The sequence below is a fragment of the Misgurnus anguillicaudatus genome, chromosome 6, assembly GCF_027580225.2.
Source record: "Misgurnus anguillicaudatus chromosome 6, ASM2758022v2, whole genome shotgun sequence".
Lineage (NCBI taxonomy): Eukaryota > Metazoa > Chordata > Actinopteri > Cypriniformes > Cobitidae > Misgurnus > Misgurnus anguillicaudatus.
In genome coordinates this window covers 4,583,588-4,598,681 of record NC_073342.2, presented here as the reverse complement: position 1 = coordinate 4,598,681, position 15,094 = coordinate 4,583,588, and the positions used below count along the sequence as shown (strand labels likewise).

The 15,094-nt window shown below is 48.3% G+C and overlaps 39 non-coding genes across 39 annotated transcripts; all 39 read left to right on the top strand.

The window, feature by feature from the left end:
• Window positions 1–245: 245 nt before the first annotated feature.
• On the top strand, window positions 246–386 carry LOC141364467 (U4 spliceosomal RNA). Its single transcript, XR_012370177.1, has one exon. It is a non-coding gene; the product is annotated as a U4 spliceosomal RNA (small nuclear RNA).
• A 593-nt stretch (window positions 387–979) lies between these two features.
• Window positions 980–1,052, top strand: trnak-uuu (transfer RNA lysine (anticodon UUU)). Its single transcript has one exon. It is a non-coding gene; the product is annotated as a tRNA-Lys (tRNA).
• A 94-nt stretch (window positions 1,053–1,146) lies between these two features.
• On the top strand, window positions 1,147–1,228 carry trnas-aga (transfer RNA serine (anticodon AGA)). The gene has a single exon. It is a non-coding gene; the product is annotated as a tRNA-Ser (tRNA).
• Window positions 1,229–1,420: 192 nt separating this feature from the next.
• On the top strand, window positions 1,421–1,492 carry trnah-gug (transfer RNA histidin (anticodon GUG)). Its single transcript has one exon. It is a non-coding gene; the product is annotated as a tRNA-His (tRNA).
• A 125-nt stretch (window positions 1,493–1,617) lies between these two features.
• On the top strand, window positions 1,618–1,699 carry trnas-uga (transfer RNA serine (anticodon UGA)). Its single transcript has one exon. It is a non-coding gene; the product is annotated as a tRNA-Ser (tRNA).
• A 484-nt stretch (window positions 1,700–2,183) lies between these two features.
• On the top strand, window positions 2,184–2,324 carry LOC141364466 (U4 spliceosomal RNA). The gene has a single exon (XR_012370176.1). It is a non-coding gene; the product is annotated as a U4 spliceosomal RNA (small nuclear RNA).
• Window positions 2,325–2,917: 593 nt separating this feature from the next.
• On the top strand, window positions 2,918–2,990 carry trnak-uuu (transfer RNA lysine (anticodon UUU)). The gene has a single exon. It is a non-coding gene; the product is annotated as a tRNA-Lys (tRNA).
• Window positions 2,991–3,084: 94 nt separating this feature from the next.
• trnas-aga (transfer RNA serine (anticodon AGA)) lies at window positions 3,085–3,166 on the top strand. The gene has a single exon. It is a non-coding gene; the product is annotated as a tRNA-Ser (tRNA).
• Window positions 3,167–3,355: 189 nt separating this feature from the next.
• trnah-gug (transfer RNA histidin (anticodon GUG)) lies at window positions 3,356–3,427 on the top strand. Its single transcript has one exon. It is a non-coding gene; the product is annotated as a tRNA-His (tRNA).
• A 125-nt stretch (window positions 3,428–3,552) lies between these two features.
• Window positions 3,553–3,634, top strand: trnas-uga (transfer RNA serine (anticodon UGA)). The gene has a single exon. It is a non-coding gene; the product is annotated as a tRNA-Ser (tRNA).
• A 484-nt stretch (window positions 3,635–4,118) lies between these two features.
• Window positions 4,119–4,259, top strand: LOC129434647 (U4 spliceosomal RNA). Its single transcript, XR_008640918.1, has one exon. It is a non-coding gene; the product is annotated as a U4 spliceosomal RNA (small nuclear RNA).
• Window positions 4,260–4,852: 593 nt separating this feature from the next.
• Window positions 4,853–4,925, top strand: trnak-uuu (transfer RNA lysine (anticodon UUU)). Its single transcript has one exon. It is a non-coding gene; the product is annotated as a tRNA-Lys (tRNA).
• A 94-nt stretch (window positions 4,926–5,019) lies between these two features.
• On the top strand, window positions 5,020–5,101 carry trnas-aga (transfer RNA serine (anticodon AGA)). Its single transcript has one exon. It is a non-coding gene; the product is annotated as a tRNA-Ser (tRNA).
• Window positions 5,102–5,290: 189 nt separating this feature from the next.
• On the top strand, window positions 5,291–5,362 carry trnah-gug (transfer RNA histidin (anticodon GUG)). The gene has a single exon. It is a non-coding gene; the product is annotated as a tRNA-His (tRNA).
• Window positions 5,363–5,487: 125 nt separating this feature from the next.
• On the top strand, window positions 5,488–5,569 carry trnas-uga (transfer RNA serine (anticodon UGA)). The gene has a single exon. It is a non-coding gene; the product is annotated as a tRNA-Ser (tRNA).
• Window positions 5,570–6,053: 484 nt separating this feature from the next.
• Window positions 6,054–6,194, top strand: LOC129434648 (U4 spliceosomal RNA). Its single transcript, XR_008640920.1, has one exon. It is a non-coding gene; the product is annotated as a U4 spliceosomal RNA (small nuclear RNA).
• Window positions 6,195–6,787: 593 nt separating this feature from the next.
• trnak-uuu (transfer RNA lysine (anticodon UUU)) lies at window positions 6,788–6,860 on the top strand. The gene has a single exon. It is a non-coding gene; the product is annotated as a tRNA-Lys (tRNA).
• A 94-nt stretch (window positions 6,861–6,954) lies between these two features.
• On the top strand, window positions 6,955–7,036 carry trnas-aga (transfer RNA serine (anticodon AGA)). Its single transcript has one exon. It is a non-coding gene; the product is annotated as a tRNA-Ser (tRNA).
• A 192-nt stretch (window positions 7,037–7,228) lies between these two features.
• On the top strand, window positions 7,229–7,300 carry trnah-gug (transfer RNA histidin (anticodon GUG)). Its single transcript has one exon. It is a non-coding gene; the product is annotated as a tRNA-His (tRNA).
• A 125-nt stretch (window positions 7,301–7,425) lies between these two features.
• On the top strand, window positions 7,426–7,507 carry trnas-uga (transfer RNA serine (anticodon UGA)). Its single transcript has one exon. It is a non-coding gene; the product is annotated as a tRNA-Ser (tRNA).
• Window positions 7,508–7,991: 484 nt separating this feature from the next.
• On the top strand, window positions 7,992–8,132 carry LOC129434649 (U4 spliceosomal RNA). The gene has a single exon (XR_008640921.1). It is a non-coding gene; the product is annotated as a U4 spliceosomal RNA (small nuclear RNA).
• Window positions 8,133–8,725: 593 nt separating this feature from the next.
• trnak-uuu (transfer RNA lysine (anticodon UUU)) lies at window positions 8,726–8,798 on the top strand. Its single transcript has one exon. It is a non-coding gene; the product is annotated as a tRNA-Lys (tRNA).
• Window positions 8,799–8,892: 94 nt separating this feature from the next.
• Window positions 8,893–8,974, top strand: trnas-aga (transfer RNA serine (anticodon AGA)). Its single transcript has one exon. It is a non-coding gene; the product is annotated as a tRNA-Ser (tRNA).
• Window positions 8,975–9,166: 192 nt separating this feature from the next.
• On the top strand, window positions 9,167–9,238 carry trnah-gug (transfer RNA histidin (anticodon GUG)). Its single transcript has one exon. It is a non-coding gene; the product is annotated as a tRNA-His (tRNA).
• A 125-nt stretch (window positions 9,239–9,363) lies between these two features.
• Window positions 9,364–9,445, top strand: trnas-uga (transfer RNA serine (anticodon UGA)). Its single transcript has one exon. It is a non-coding gene; the product is annotated as a tRNA-Ser (tRNA).
• A 484-nt stretch (window positions 9,446–9,929) lies between these two features.
• LOC129434650 (U4 spliceosomal RNA) lies at window positions 9,930–10,070 on the top strand. The gene has a single exon (XR_008640922.1). It is a non-coding gene; the product is annotated as a U4 spliceosomal RNA (small nuclear RNA).
• A 593-nt stretch (window positions 10,071–10,663) lies between these two features.
• Window positions 10,664–10,736, top strand: trnak-uuu (transfer RNA lysine (anticodon UUU)). Its single transcript has one exon. It is a non-coding gene; the product is annotated as a tRNA-Lys (tRNA).
• Window positions 10,737–10,830: 94 nt separating this feature from the next.
• Window positions 10,831–10,912, top strand: trnas-uga (transfer RNA serine (anticodon UGA)). Its single transcript has one exon. It is a non-coding gene; the product is annotated as a tRNA-Ser (tRNA).
• Window positions 10,913–11,104: 192 nt separating this feature from the next.
• trnah-gug (transfer RNA histidin (anticodon GUG)) lies at window positions 11,105–11,176 on the top strand. The gene has a single exon. It is a non-coding gene; the product is annotated as a tRNA-His (tRNA).
• A 125-nt stretch (window positions 11,177–11,301) lies between these two features.
• On the top strand, window positions 11,302–11,383 carry trnas-uga (transfer RNA serine (anticodon UGA)). The gene has a single exon. It is a non-coding gene; the product is annotated as a tRNA-Ser (tRNA).
• A 484-nt stretch (window positions 11,384–11,867) lies between these two features.
• On the top strand, window positions 11,868–12,008 carry LOC129434651 (U4 spliceosomal RNA). Its single transcript, XR_008640923.1, has one exon. It is a non-coding gene; the product is annotated as a U4 spliceosomal RNA (small nuclear RNA).
• Window positions 12,009–12,601: 593 nt separating this feature from the next.
• Window positions 12,602–12,674, top strand: trnak-uuu (transfer RNA lysine (anticodon UUU)). The gene has a single exon. It is a non-coding gene; the product is annotated as a tRNA-Lys (tRNA).
• Window positions 12,675–12,768: 94 nt separating this feature from the next.
• trnas-aga (transfer RNA serine (anticodon AGA)) lies at window positions 12,769–12,850 on the top strand. The gene has a single exon. It is a non-coding gene; the product is annotated as a tRNA-Ser (tRNA).
• Window positions 12,851–13,042: 192 nt separating this feature from the next.
• On the top strand, window positions 13,043–13,114 carry trnah-gug (transfer RNA histidin (anticodon GUG)). The gene has a single exon. It is a non-coding gene; the product is annotated as a tRNA-His (tRNA).
• Window positions 13,115–13,239: 125 nt separating this feature from the next.
• On the top strand, window positions 13,240–13,321 carry trnas-uga (transfer RNA serine (anticodon UGA)). Its single transcript has one exon. It is a non-coding gene; the product is annotated as a tRNA-Ser (tRNA).
• Window positions 13,322–13,805: 484 nt separating this feature from the next.
• Window positions 13,806–13,946, top strand: LOC129434645 (U4 spliceosomal RNA). The gene has a single exon (XR_008640916.1). It is a non-coding gene; the product is annotated as a U4 spliceosomal RNA (small nuclear RNA).
• A 593-nt stretch (window positions 13,947–14,539) lies between these two features.
• Window positions 14,540–14,612, top strand: trnak-uuu (transfer RNA lysine (anticodon UUU)). Its single transcript has one exon. It is a non-coding gene; the product is annotated as a tRNA-Lys (tRNA).
• Window positions 14,613–14,706: 94 nt separating this feature from the next.
• Window positions 14,707–14,788, top strand: trnas-aga (transfer RNA serine (anticodon AGA)). Its single transcript has one exon. It is a non-coding gene; the product is annotated as a tRNA-Ser (tRNA).
• Window positions 14,789–14,980: 192 nt separating this feature from the next.
• trnah-gug (transfer RNA histidin (anticodon GUG)) lies at window positions 14,981–15,052 on the top strand. Its single transcript has one exon. It is a non-coding gene; the product is annotated as a tRNA-His (tRNA).
• Window positions 15,053–15,094: the final 42 nt, after the last annotated feature.

Sequence of the window (15,094 nt, the reverse complement as noted above, 5' to 3'; positions counted from 1 at the left end):
GATTCCCACCATTCTCTCCCCCGGATTGTTTTCCTTAAATAATTCAAACGTGTATTTGCACTTTTGCTTTTCTAAGTAGAAAGCGGATCATGAACAAACTTGTTGTGCAGATCTCTCACCTGCTGAAAAGGCACAACATGCAGCAAAGCAGCACCTGAAGTCTAATTTCAGTTTTTAAGCTTGAATACCACCCTGTCGTCCAGCGTCCGGGAATGTGAACAGGAGAGGTCGTGACCTTTTCCATCATTCTTTCGCAGAGGCAATATCGTAGCCTATGAGGTTTATCCGAGGCGTGATCATTGCTGGTTGAAAACTTTACCCAATACCCCGCCAGGATGACTTGAAATACAGTCAGCTTTGGCAATTTTTGCCAGTCTCTTGAGAGACTTACGACTTTGTTGCAAAAGAGAAGTTTGTTGTGTGTGGTTTTTTGTTTTGATGTTTATAGTCCCGAGATTAAAAGCGTCAAAGTTTGATTCCGGTACTTGACATCGCATTGATTTCGCCCCTCGGTCGGGCAATCACTACCAAGGATATCACGGTGACGTTTTCACACGACACCCTTTATTTATGTTGGACGGTTTTATGTAGAAAAGACCAAATCACAAAAAAGATTTTAGCTGGGTTTTCACTGGCAGGCTCACGTTTTGTCAAATGTGCTCTTTCTCGTGCAGCTCAAGAGTCACTTCGGCATGTTACGTAGACGTAGCTACATTTCCTTGAGCTTAGAAACGTTGCCTCTCTGGTGACGTTTTGGATGAAGACTGCTTTTCCTGAAGTAAAGAGAGTCTCAAGCAGAAGCAAGATTTCTCCACTTAAATAGATAATACGCACTCTGTTTGAAGGCTGAAGCAGTTACCTGCTCATTCTGGCATTCTAGTAATATTTACCCTGTCCATAGACCAAAGAGTAGCTAACAGGTCATGGTAATGAAATCCCGTACTTGCCTGAGGCGTGAAGCCCTGGGACTCTTTTGTGAGCCCGGATAGCTCAGTCGGTAGAGCATCAGACTTTTAATCTGAGGGTCCAGGGTTCAAGTCCCTGTTCGGGCGATGAGTAACCTCGATCGCCTTTTGTGCTGGTGTGTCTAGAGCTCCGTTTCGGAGGGAACGGCCAAAGAATAAAGTTTACCAACAGTGGCGGCATGTAGTCGTGGCCGAGTGGTTAAGGCGATGGACTAGAAATCCATTGGGGTCTCCCCGCGCAAGTTCGAATCCTGCCGACTACGTCTTTAGACTTCTCCCTTTGGCTTTCATGGCAGCTTCCTGCCTCGGGGACCGAATCTACTTCGACAGGGGTTTTGCCGTTTTTAAAAAAAACTCAAAAATGATTGTGACTTCTGCATAGAGACGGCAGTCCCCTCACGGCCATTGTACTCAGGCAGACCCGCATGCAGGTTTCTTGGGCAGCCCGGTGGCACGCCGTGATCGTATAGTGGTTAGTACTCTGCGTTGTGGCCGCAGCAACCCCGGTTCGAATCCGGGTCACGGCAGCCCTTCCCGGGGAAGTCTGCTGGGGTCTTGCCGCCCCTGCCCTTTTTTGTGATCGGCTTGTTGCCTGACCTTCGGGTTTTTTCAGCACAGTCCAGGCCCAGAGCGTTCGGAGGGTTGCCCTGTTGTAGTCGTGGCCGAGTGGTTAAGGCGATGGACTTGAAATCCATTGGGGTCTCCCCGCGCAGGTTCAAACCCTGCCGACTACGAGTGTCTGTTCCCTGGCTTTGGACTGCTCTTGTTGTACGTTCCAGCTCACGAGCTGCTTTATTTCTGCAGCTCAAGTATATGGTTTTGACCACATACTGCACTTACAGCATGAAACCATAGAAGAGCTGGAACAGGTCTTTGTTTTCAACTGTTGTAGATCGTCGCTAATCCAGTTGATCCTGACCTGAGCCATTTTCCGAGAGGTTAAGGACTATGGCTCCACCCTCTTTGTTTTCGGGATTCCCACCATTCTCTCCCCCGGATTGTTTTCCTTAAATAATTCAAACGTGTATTTGCACTTTTGCTTTTCTAAGTAGAAAGCGGATCATGAACAAACTTGTTGTGCAGATCTCTCACCTGCTGAAAAGGCACAACATGCAGCAAAGCAGCACCTGAAGTCTAATTTCAGTTTTTAAGCTTGAATACCACCCTGTCGTCCAGCGTCCGGGAATGTGAACAGGAGAGGTCGTGACCTTTTCCATCATTCTTTCGCAGAGGCAATATCGTAGCCTATGAGGTTTATCCGAGGCGTGATCATTGCTGGTTGAAAACTTTACCCAATACCCCGCCAGGATGACTTGAAATACAGTCAGCTTTGGCAATTTTTGCCAGTCTCTTGAGAGACTTACGACTTTGTTGCAAAAGAGAAGTTTGTTGTGTGTGGTTTTTTGTTTTGATGTTTATAGTCCCGAGATTAAAAGCGTCAAAGTTTGATTCCGGTACTTGACATCGCATTGATTTCGCCCCTCGGTCGGGCAATCACTACCAAGGATATCACGGTGACGTTTTCACACGACACCCTTTATTTATGTTGGACGGTTTTATGTAGAAAAGACCAAATCACAAAAAAGATTTTAGCTGGGTTTTCACTGGCAGGCTCACGTTTTGTCAAATGTGCTCTTTCTCGTGCAGCTCAAGAGTCACTTCGGCATGTTACGTAGACGTAGCTACATTTCCTTGAGCTTAGAAACGTTGCCTCTCTGGTGACGTTTTGGATGAAGACTGCTTTTCCTGAAGTAAAGAGAGTCTCAAGCAGAAGCAAGATTTCTCCACTTAAATAGATAATACGCACTCTGTTTGAAGGCTGAAGCAGTTACCTGCTCATTCTGGCATTCTAGTAATATTTACCCTGTCCATAGACCAAAGAGTAGCTAACAGGTCATGGTAATGAAATCCCGTACTTGCCTGAGGCGTGAAGCCCTGGGACTCTTTTGTGAGCCCGGATAGCTCAGTCGGTAGAGCATCAGACTTTTAATCTGAGGGTCCAGGGTTCAAGTCCCTGTTCGGGCGATGAGTAACCTCGATCGCCTTTTGTGCTGGTGTGTCTAGAGCTCCGTTTCGGAGGGAACGGCCAAAGAATAAAGTTTACCAACAGTGGCGGCATGTAGTCGTGGCCGAGTGGTTAAGGCGATGGACTAGAAATCCATTGGGGTCTCCCCGCGCAAGTTCGAATCCTGCCGACTACGTCTTTAGACTTCTCCCTTTGGCTTTCATGGCAGCTTCCTGCCTCGGGGACCGAATCTACTTCGACAGGGGTTTTGCCGTTGAAAAGAACTCAAAAATGATTGTGACTTCTGCATAGAGACGGCAGTCCCCTCACGGCCATTGTACTCAGGCAGACCCGCATGCAGGTTTCTTGGGCAGCCCGGTGGCACGCCGTGATCGTATAGTGGTTAGTACTCTGCGTTGTGGCCGCAGCAACCCCGGTTCGAATCCGGGTCACGGCAGCCCTTCCCGGGGAAGTCTGCTGGGGTCTTGCCGCCCCTGCCCTTTTTTGTGATCGGCTTGTTGCCTGACCTTCGGGTTTTTTCAGCACAGTCCAGGCCCAGAGCGTTCGGAGGGTTGCCCTGTTGTAGTCGTGGCCGAGTGGTTAAGGCGATGGACTTGAAATCCATTGGGGTCTCCCCGCGCAGGTTCAAACCCTGCCGACTACGAGTGTCTGTTCCCTGGCTTTGGACTGCTCTTGTTGTACGTTCCAGCTCACGAGCTGCTTTATTTCTGCAGCTCAAGTATATGGTTTTGACCACATACTGCACTTACAGCATGAAACCATAGAAGAGCTGGAACAGGTCTTTGTTTTCAACTGTTGTAGATCGTCGCTAATCCAGTTGATCCTGACCTGAGCCATTTTCCGAGAGGTTAAGGACTATGGCTCCACCCTCTTTGTTTTCGGGATTCCCACCATTCTCTCCCCCGGATTGTTTTCCTTAAATAATTCAAACGTGTATTTGCACTTTTGCTTTTCTAAGTAGAAAGCGGATCATGAACAAACTTGTTGTGCAGATCTCTCACCTGCTGAAAAGGCACAACATGCAGCAAAGCAGCACCTGAAGTCTAATTTCAGTTTTTAAGCTTGAATACCACCCTGTCGTCCAGCGTCCGGGAATGTGAACAGGAGAGGTCGTGACCTTTTCCATCATTCTTTCGCAGAGGCAATATCGTAGCCTATGAGGTTTATCCGAGGCGTGATCATTGCTGGTTGAAAACTTTACCCAATACCCCGCCAGGATGACTTGAAATACAGTCAGCTTTGGCAATTTTTGCCAGTCTCTTGAGAGACTTACGACTTTGTTGCAAAAGAGAAGTTTGTTGTGTGTGGTTTTTTGTTTTGATGTTTATAGTCCCGAGATTAAAAGCGTCAAAGTTTGATTCCGGTACTTGACATCGCATTGATTTCGCCCCTCGGTCGGGCAATCACTACCAAGGATATCACGGTGACGTTTTCACACGACACCCTTTATTTATGTTGGACGGTTTTATGTAGAAAAGACCAAATCACAAAAAAGATTTTAGCTGGGTTTTCACTGGCAGGCTCACGTTTTGTCAAATGTGCTCTTTCTCGTGCAGCTCAAGAGTCACTTCGGCATGTTACGTAGACGTAGCTACATTTCCTTGAGCTTAGAAACGTTGCCTCTCTGGTGACGTTTTGGATGAAGACTGCTTTTCCTGAAGTAAAGAGAGTCTCAAGCAGAAGCAAGATTTCTCCACTTAAATAGATAATACGCACTCTGTTTGAAGGCTGAAGCAGTTACCTGCTCATTCTGGCATTCTAGTAATATTTACCCTGTCCATAGACCAAAGAGTAGCTAACAGGTCATGGTAATGAAATCCCGTACTTGCCTGAGGCGTGAAGCCCTGGGACTCTTTTGTGAGCCCGGATAGCTCAGTCGGTAGAGCATCAGACTTTTAATCTGAGGGTCCAGGGTTCAAGTCCCTGTTCGGGCGATGAGTAACCTCGATCGCCTTTTGTGCTGGTGTGTCTAGAGCTCCGTTTCGGAGGGAACGGCCAAAGAATAAAGTTTACCAACAGTGGCGGCATGTAGTCGTGGCCGAGTGGTTAAGGCGATGGACTAGAAATCCATTGGGGTCTCCCCGCGCAAGTTCGAATCCTGCCGACTACGTCTTTAGACTTCTCCCTTTGGCTTTCATGGCAGCTTCCTGCCTCGGGGACCGAATCTACTTCGACAGGGGTTTTGCCGTTGAAAAGAACTCAAAAATGATTGTGACTTCTGCATAGAGACGGCAGTCCCCTCACGGCCATTGTACTCAGGCAGACCCGCATGCAGGTTTCTTGGGCAGCCCGGTGGCACGCCGTGATCGTATAGTGGTTAGTACTCTGCGTTGTGGCCGCAGCAACCCCGGTTCGAATCCGGGTCACGGCAGCCCTTCCCGGGGAAGTCTGCTGGGGTCTTGCCGCCCCTGCCCTTTTTTGTGATCGGCTTGTTGCCTGACCTTCGGGTTTTTTCAGCACAGTCCAGGCCCAGAGCGTGCACGGGGTTGCCCTGTTGTAGTCGTGGCCGAGTGGTTAAGGCGATGGACTTGAAATCCATTGGGGTCTCCCCGCGCAGGTTCAAACCCTGCCGACTACGAGTGTCTGTTCCCTGGCTTTGGACTGCTCTTGTTGTACGTTCCAGCTCACGAGCTGCTTTATTTCTGCAGCTCAAGTATATGGTTTTGACCACATACTGCACTTACAGCATGAAACCATAGAAGAGCTGGAACAGGTCTTTGTTTTCAACTGTTGTAGATCGTCGCTAATCCAGTTGATCCTGACCTGAGCCATTTTCCGAGAGGTTAAGGACTATGGCTCCACCCTCTTTGTTTTCGGGATTCCCACCATTCTCTCCCCCGGATTGTTTTCCTTAAATAATTCAAACGTGTATTTGCACTTTTGCTTTTCTAAGTAGAAAGCGGATCATGAACAAACTTGTTGTGCAGATCTCTCACCTGCTGAAAAGGCACAACATGCAGCAAAGCAGCACCTGAAGTCTAATTTCAGTTTTTAAGCTTGAATACCACCCTGTCGTCCAGCGTCCGGGAATGTGAACAGGAGAGGTCGTGACCTTTTCCATCATTCTTTCGCAGAGGCAATATCGTAGCCTATGAGGTTTATCCGAGGCGTGATCATTGCTGGTTGAAAACTTTACCCAATACCCCGCCAGGATGACTTGAAATACAGTCAGCTTTGGCAATTTTTGCCAGTCTCTTGAGAGACTTACGACTTTGTTGCAAAAGAGAAGTTTGTTGTGTGTGGTTTTTTGTTTTGATGTTTATAGTCCCGAGATTAAAAGCGTCAAAGTTTGATTCCGGTACTTGACATCGCATTGATTTCGCCCCTCGGTCGGGCAATCACTACCAAGGATATCACGGTGACGTTTTCACACGACACCCTTTATTTATGTTGGACGGTTTTATGTAGAAAAGACCAAATCACAAAAAAGATTTTAGCTGGGTTTTCACTGGCAGGCTCACGTTTTGTCAAATGTGCTCTTTCTCGTGCAGCTCAAGAGTCACTTCGGCATGTTACGTAGACGTAGCTACATTTCCTTGAGCTTAGAAACGTTGCCTCTCTGGTGACGTTTTGGATGAAGACTGCTTTTCCTGAAGTAAAGAGAGTCTCAAGCAGAAGCAAGATTTCTCCACTTAAATAGATAATACGCACTCTGTTTGAAGGCTGAAGCAGTTACCTGCTCATTCTGGCATTCTAGTAATATTTACCCTGTCCATAGACCAAAGAGTAGCTAACAGGTCATGGTAATGAAATCCCGTACTTGCCTGAGGCGTGAAGCCCTGGGACTCTTTTGTGAGCCCGGATAGCTCAGTCGGTAGAGCATCAGACTTTTAATCTGAGGGTCCAGGGTTCAAGTCCCTGTTCGGGCGATGAGTAACCTCGATCGCCTTTTGTGCTGGTGTGTCTAGAGCTCCGTTTCGGAGGGAACGGCCAAAGAATAAAGTTTACCAACAGTGGCGGCATGTAGTCGTGGCCGAGTGGTTAAGGCGATGGACTAGAAATCCATTGGGGTCTCCCCGCGCAAGTTCGAATCCTGCCGACTACGTCTTTAGACTTCTCCCTTTGGCTTTCATGGCAGCTTCCTGCCTCGGGGACCGAATCTACTTCGACAGGGGTTTTGCCGTTTTTAAAAAAAACTCAAAAATGATTGTGACTTCTGCATAGAGACGGCAGTCCCCTCACGGCCATTGTACTCAGGCAGACCCGCATGCAGGTTTCTTGGGCAGCCCGGTGGCACGCCGTGATCGTATAGTGGTTAGTACTCTGCGTTGTGGCCGCAGCAACCCCGGTTCGAATCCGGGTCACGGCAGCCCTTCCCGGGGAAGTCTGCTGGGGTCTTGCCGCCCCTGCCCTTTTTTGTGATCGGCTTGTTGCCTGACCTTCGGGTTTTTTCAGCACAGTCCAGGCCCAGAGCGTGCACGGGGTTGCCCTGTTGTAGTCGTGGCCGAGTGGTTAAGGCGATGGACTTGAAATCCATTGGGGTCTCCCCGCGCAGGTTCAAACCCTGCCGACTACGAGTGTCTGTTCCCTGGCTTTGGACTGCTCTTGTTGTACGTTCCAGCTCACGAGCTGCTTTATTTCTGCAGCTCAAGTATATGGTTTTGACCACATACTGCACTTACAGCATGAAACCATAGAAGAGCTGGAACAGGTCTTTGTTTTCAACTGTTGTAGATCGTCGCTAATCCAGTTGATCCTGACCTGAGCCATTTTCCGAGAGGTTAAGGACTATGGCTCCACCCTCTTTGTTTTCGGGATTCCCACCATTCTCTCCCCCGGATTGTTTTCCTTAAATAATTCAAACGTGTATTTGCACTTTTGCTTTTCTAAGTAGAAAGCGGATCATGAACAAACTTGTTGTGCAGATCTCTCACCTGCTGAAAAGGCACAACATGCAGCAAAGCAGCACCTGAAGTCTAATTTCAGTTTTTAAGCTTGAATACCACCCTGTCGTCCAGCGTCCGGGAATGTGAACAGGAGAGGTCGTGACCTTTTCCATCATTCTTTCGCAGAGGCAATATCGTAGCCTATGAGGTTTATCCGAGGCGTGATCATTGCTGGTTGAAAACTTTACCCAATACCCCGCCAGGATGACTTGAAATACAGTCAGCTTTGGCAATTTTTGCCAGTCTCTTGAGAGACTTACGACTTTGTTGCAAAAGAGAAGTTTGTTGTGTGTGGTTTTTTGTTTTGATGTTTATAGTCCCGAGATTAAAAGCGTCAAAGTTTGATTCCGGTACTTGACATCGCATTGATTTCGCCCCTCGGTCGGGCAATCACTACCAAGGATATCACGGTGACGTTTTCACACGACACCCTTTATTTATGTTGGACGGTTTTATGTAGAAAAGACCAAATCACAAAAAAGATTTTAGCTGGGTTTTCACTGGCAGGCTCACGTTTTGTCAAATGTGCTCTTTCTCGTGCAGCTCAAGAGTCACTTCGGCATGTTACGTAGACGTAGCTACATTTCCTTGAGCTTAGAAACGTTGCCTCTCTGGTGACGTTTTGGATGAAGACTGCTTTTCCTGAAGTAAAGAGAGTCTCAAGCAGAAGCAAGATTTCTCCACTTAAATAGATAATACGCACTCTGTTTGAAGGCTGAAGCAGTTACCTGCTCATTCTGGCATTCTAGTAATATTTACCCTGTCCATAGACCAAAGAGTAGCTAACAGGTCATGGTAATGAAATCCCGTACTTGCCTGAGGCGTGAAGCCCTGGGACTCTTTTGTGAGCCCGGATAGCTCAGTCGGTAGAGCATCAGACTTTTAATCTGAGGGTCCAGGGTTCAAGTCCCTGTTCGGGCGATGAGTAACCTCGATCGCCTTTTGTGCTGGTGTGTCTAGAGCTCCGTTTCGGAGGGAACGGCCAAAGAATAAAGTTTACCAACAGTGGCGGCATGTAGTCGTGGCCGAGTGGTTAAGGCGATGGACTAGAAATCCATTGGGGTCTCCCCGCGCAAGTTCGAATCCTGCCGACTACGTCTTTAGACTTCTCCCTTTGGCTTTCATGGCAGCTTCCTGCCTCGGGGACCGAATCTACTTCGACAGGGGTTTTGCCGTTTTTAAAAAAAACTCAAAAATGATTGTGACTTCTGCATAGAGACGGCAGTCCCCTCACGGCCATTGTACTCAGGCAGACCCGCATGCAGGTTTCTTGGGCAGCCCGGTGGCACGCCGTGATCGTATAGTGGTTAGTACTCTGCGTTGTGGCCGCAGCAACCCCGGTTCGAATCCGGGTCACGGCAGCCCTTCCCGGGGAAGTCTGCTGGGGTCTTGCCGCCCCTGCCCTTTTTTGTGATCGGCTTGTTGCCTGACCTTCGGGTTTTTTCAGCACAGTCCAGGCCCAGAGCGTGCACGGGGTTGCCCTGTTGTAGTCGTGGCCGAGTGGTTAAGGCGATGGACTTGAAATCCATTGGGGTCTCCCCGCGCAGGTTCAAACCCTGCCGACTACGAGTGTCTGTTCCCTGGCTTTGGACTGCTCTTGTTGTACGTTCCAGCTCACGAGCTGCTTTATTTCTGCAGCTCAAGTATATGGTTTTGACCACATACTGCACTTACAGCATGAAACCATAGAAGAGCTGGAACAGGTCTTTGTTTTCAACTGTTGTAGATCGTCGCTAATCCAGTTGATCCTGACCTGAGCCATTTTCCGAGAGGTTAAGGACTATGGCTCCACCCTCTTTGTTTTCGGGATTCCCACCATTCTCTCCCCCGGATTGTTTTCCTTAAATAATTCAAACGTGTATTTGCACTTTTGCTTTTCTAAGTAGAAAGCGGATCATGAACAAACTTGTTGTGCAGATCTCTCACCTGCTGAAAAGGCACAACATGCAGCAAAGCAGCACCTGAAGTCTAATTTCAGTTTTTAAGCTTGAATACCACCCTGTCGTCCAGCGTCCGGGAATGTGAACAGGAGAGGTCGTGACCTTTTCCATCATTCTTTCGCAGAGGCAATATCGTAGCCTATGAGGTTTATCCGAGGCGTGATCATTGCTGGTTGAAAACTTTACCCAATACCCCGCCAGGATGACTTGAAATACAGTCAGCTTTGGCAATTTTTGCCAGTCTCTTGAGAGACTTACGACTTTGTTGCAAAAGAGAAGTTTGTTGTGTGTGGTTTTTTGTTTTGATGTTTATAGTCCCGAGATTAAAAGCGTCAAAGTTTGATTCCGGTACTTGACATCGCATTGATTTCGCCCCTCGGTCGGGCAATCACTACCAAGGATATCACGGTGACGTTTTCACACGACACCCTTTATTTATGTTGGACGGTTTTATGTAGAAAAGACCAAATCACAAAAAAGATTTTAGCTGGGTTTTCACTGGCAGGCTCACGTTTTGTCAAATGTGCTCTTTCTCGTGCAGCTCAAGAGTCACTTCGGCATGTTACGTAGACGTAGCTACATTTCCTTGAGCTTAGAAACGTTGCCTCTCTGGTGACGTTTTGGATGAAGACTGCTTTTCCTGAAGTAAAGAGAGTCTCAAGCAGAAGCAAGATTTCTCCACTTAAATAGATAATACGCACTCTGTTTGAAGGCTGAAGCAGTTACCTGCTCATTCTGGCATTCTAGTAATATTTACCCTGTCCATAGACCAAAGAGTAGCTAACAGGTCATGGTAATGAAATCCCGTACTTGCCTGAGGCGTGAAGCCCTGGGACTCTTTTGTGAGCCCGGATAGCTCAGTCGGTAGAGCATCAGACTTTTAATCTGAGGGTCCAGGGTTCAAGTCCCTGTTCGGGCGATGAGTAACCTCGATCGCCTTTTGTGCTGGTGTGTCTAGAGCTCCGTTTCGGAGGGAACGGCCAAAGAATAAAGTTTACCAACAGTGGCGGCATGTAGTCGTGGCCGAGTGGTTAAGGCGATGGACTAGAAATCCATTGGGGTCTCCCCGCGCAAGTTCGAATCCTGCCGACTACGTCTTTAGACTTCTCCCTTTGGCTTTCATGGCAGCTTCCTGCCTCGGGGACCGAATCTACTTCGACAGGGGTTTTGCCGTTTTTAAAAAAAACTCAAAAATGATTGTGACTTCTGCATAGAGACGGCAGTCCCCTCACGGCCATTGTACTCAGGCAGACCCGCATGCAGGTTTCTTGGGCAGCCCGGTGGCACGCCGTGATCGTATAGTGGTTAGTACTCTGCGTTGTGGCCGCAGCAACCCCGGTTCGAATCCGGGTCACGGCAGCCCTTCCCGGGGAAGTCTGCTGGGGTCTTGCCGCCCCTGCCCTTTTTTGTGATCGGCTTGTTGCCTGACCTTCGGGTTTTTTCAGCACAGTCCAGGCCCAGAGCGTGCACGGGGTTGCCCTGTTGTAGTCGTGGCCGAGTGGTTAAGGCGATGGACTTGAAATCCATTGGGGTCTCCCCGCGCAGGTTCAAACCCTGCCGACTACGAGTGTCTGTTCCCTGGCTTTGGACTGCTCTTGTTGTACGTTCCAGCTCACGAGCTGCTTTATTTCTGCAGCTCAAGTATATGGTTTTGACCACATACTGCACTTACAGCATGAAACCATAGAAGAGCTGGAACAGGTCTTTGTTTTCAACTGTTGTAGATCGTCGCTAATCCAGTTGATCCTGACCTGAGCCATTTTCCGAGAGGTTAAGGACTATGGCTCCACCCTCTTTGTTTTCGGGATTCCCACCATTCTCTCCCCCGGATTGTTTTCCTTAAATAATTCAAACGTGTATTTGCACTTTTGCTTTTCTAAGTAGAAAGCGGATCATGAACAAACTTGTTGTGCAGATCTCTCACCTGCTGAAAAGGCACAACATGCAGCAAAGCAGCACCTGAAGTCTAATTTCAGTTTTTAAGCTTGAATACCACCCTGTCGTCCAGCGTCCGGGAATGTGAACAGGAGAGGTCGTGACCTTTTCCATCATTCTTTCGCAGAGGCAATATCGTAGCCTATGAGGTTTATCCGAGGCGTGATCATTGCTGGTTGAAAACTTTACCCAATACCCCGCCAGGATGACTTGAAATACAGTCAGCTTTGGCAATTTTTGCCAGTCTCTTGAGAGACTTACGACTTTGTTGCAAAAGAGAAGTTTGTTGTGTGTGGTTTTTTGTTTTGATGTTTATAGTCCCGAGATTAAAAGCGTCAAAGTTTGATTCCGGTACTTGACATCGCATTGATTTCGCCCCTCGGTCGGGCAATCACTACCAAGGATATCACGGTGACGTTTTCACACGACACCCTTTATTTATGTTGGACGGTTTTATGTAGAAAAGACCAAATCACAAAAAAGATTTTAGCTGGGTTTTCACTGGCAGGCTCACGTTTTGTCAAATGTGCTCTTTCTCGTGCAGCTCAAGAGTCACTTCGGCATGTTACGTAGACGTAGCTACATTTCCTTGAGCTTAGAAACGTTGCCTCTCTGGTGACGTTTTGGATGAAGACTGCTTTTCCTGAAGTAAAGAGAGTCTCAAGCAGAAGCAAGATTTCTCCACTTAAATAGATAATACGCACTCTGTTTGAAGGCTGAAGCAGTTACCTGCTCATTCTGGCATTCTAGTAATATTTACCCTGTCCATAGACCAAAGAGTAGCTAACAGGTCATGGTAATGAAATCCCGTACTTGCCTGAGGCGTGAAGCCCTGGGACTCTTTTGTGAGCCCGGATAGCTCAGTCGGTAGAGCATCAGACTTTTAATCTGAGGGTCCAGGGTTCAAGTCCCTGTTCGGGCGATGAGTAACCTCGATCGCCTTTTGTGCTGGTGTGTCTAGAGCTCCGTTTCGGAGGGAACGGCCAAAGAATAAAGTTTACCAACAGTGGCGGCATGTAGTCGTGGCCGAGTGGTTAAGGCGATGGACTAGAAATCCATTGGGGTCTCCCCGCGCAAGTTCGAATCCTGCCGACTACGTCTTTAGACTTCTCCCTTTGGCTTTCATGGCAGCTTCCTGCCTCGGGGACCGAATCTACTTCGACAGGGGTTTTGCCGTTTTTAAAAAAAACTCAAAAATGATTGTGACTTCTGCATAGAGACGGCAGTCCCCTCACGGCCATTGTACTCAGGCAGACCCGCATGCAGGTTTCTTGGGCAGCCCGGTGGCACGCCGTGATCGTATAGTGGTTAGTACTCTGCGTTGTGGCCGCAGCAACCCCGGTTCGAATCCGGGTCACGGCAGCCCTTCCCGGGGAAGTCTGCTGGGGTCTTGCCGCCCCTGCCCTTTTTTGTGATCGGCTTGTTGCCTGACCTTCGGGTTTTTTCAGCACAGTCCAGGCCCAGAGCGTGCACGGGGTTGCCCTGTTGTAGTCGTGGCCGAGTGGTTAAGGCGATGGACTTGAAATCCATTGGGGTCTCCCCGCGCAGGTTCAAACCCTGCCGACTACGAGTGTCTGTTCCCTGGCTTTGGACTGCTCTTGTTGTACGTTCCAGCTCACGAGCTGCTTTATTTCTGCAGCTCAAGTATATGGTTTTGACCACATACTGCACTTACAGCATGAAACCATAGAAGAGCTGGAACAGGTCTTTGTTTTCAACTGTTGTAGATCGTCGCTAATCCAGTTGATCCTGACCTGAGCCATTTTCCGAGAGGTTAAGGACTATGGCTCCACCCTCTTTGTTTTCGGGATTCCCACCATTCTCTCCCCCGGATTGTTTTCCTTAAATAATTCAAACGTGTATTTGCACTTTTGCTTTTCTAAGTAGAAAGCGGATCATGAACAAACTTGTTGTGCAGATCTCTCACCTGCTGAAAAGGCACAACATGCAGCAAAGCAGCACCTGAAGTCTAATTTCAGTTTTTAAGCTTGAATACCACCCTGTCGTCCAGCGTCCGGGAATGTGAACAGGAGAGGTCGTGACCTTTTCCATCATTCTTTCGCAGAGGCAATATCGTAGCCTATGAGGTTTATCCGAGGCGTGATCATTGCTGGTTGAAAACTTTACCCAATACCCCGCCAGGATGACTTGAAATACAGTCAGCTTTGGCAATTTTTGCCAGTCTCTTGAGAGACTTACGACTTTGTTGCAAAAGAGAAGTTTGTTGTGTGTGGTTTTTTGTTTTGATGTTTATAGTCCCGAGATTAAAAGCGTCAAAGTTTGATTCCGGTACTTGACATCGCATTGATTTCGCCCCTCGGTCGGGCAATCACTACCAAGGATATCACGGTGACGTTTTCACACGACACCCTTTATTTATGTTGGACGGTTTTATGTAGAAAAGACCAAATCACAAAAAAGATTTTAGCTGGGTTTTCACTGGCAGGCTCACGTTTTGTCAAATGTGCTCTTTCTCGTGCAGCTCAAGAGTCACTTCGGCATGTTACGTAGACGTAGCTACATTTCCTTGAGCTTAGAAACGTTGCCTCTCTGGTGACGTTTTGGATGAAGACTGCTTTTCCTGAAGTAAAGAGAGTCTCAAGCAGAAGCAAGATTTCTCCACTTAAATAGATAATACGCACTCTGTTTGAAGGCTGAAGCAGTTACCTGCTCATTCTGGCATTCTAGTAATATTTACCCTGTCCATAGACCAAAGAGTAGCTAACAGGTCATGGTAATGAAATCCCGTACTTGCCTGAGGCGTGAAGCCCTGGGACTCTTTTGTGAGCCCGGATAGCTCAGTCGGTAGAGCATCAGACTTTTAATCTGAGGGTCCAGGGTTCAAGTCCCTGTTCGGGCGATGAGTAACCTCGATCGCCTTTTGTGCTGGTGTGTCTAGAGCTCCGTTTCGGAGGGAACGGCCAAAGAATAAAGTTTACCAACAGTGGCGGCATGTAGTCGTGGCCGAGTGGTTAAGGCGATGGACTAGAAATCCATTGGGGTCTCCCCGCGCAAGTTCGAATCCTGCCGACTACGTCTTTAGACTTCTCCCTTTGGCTTTCATGGCAGCTTCCTGCCTCGGGGACCGAATCTACTTCGACAGGGGTTTTGCCGTTTTTAAAAAAAACTCAAAAATGATTGTGACTTCTGCATAGAGACGGCAGTCCCCTCACGGCCATTGTACTCAGGCAGACCCGCATGCAGGTTTCTTGGGCAGCCCGGTGGCACGCCGTGATCGTATAGTGGTTAGTACTCTGCGTTGTGGCCGCAGCAACCCCGGTTCGAATCCGGGTCACGGCAGCCCTTCCCGGGGAAGTCTGCTGGGGTCTTGCCGCCCCTGCC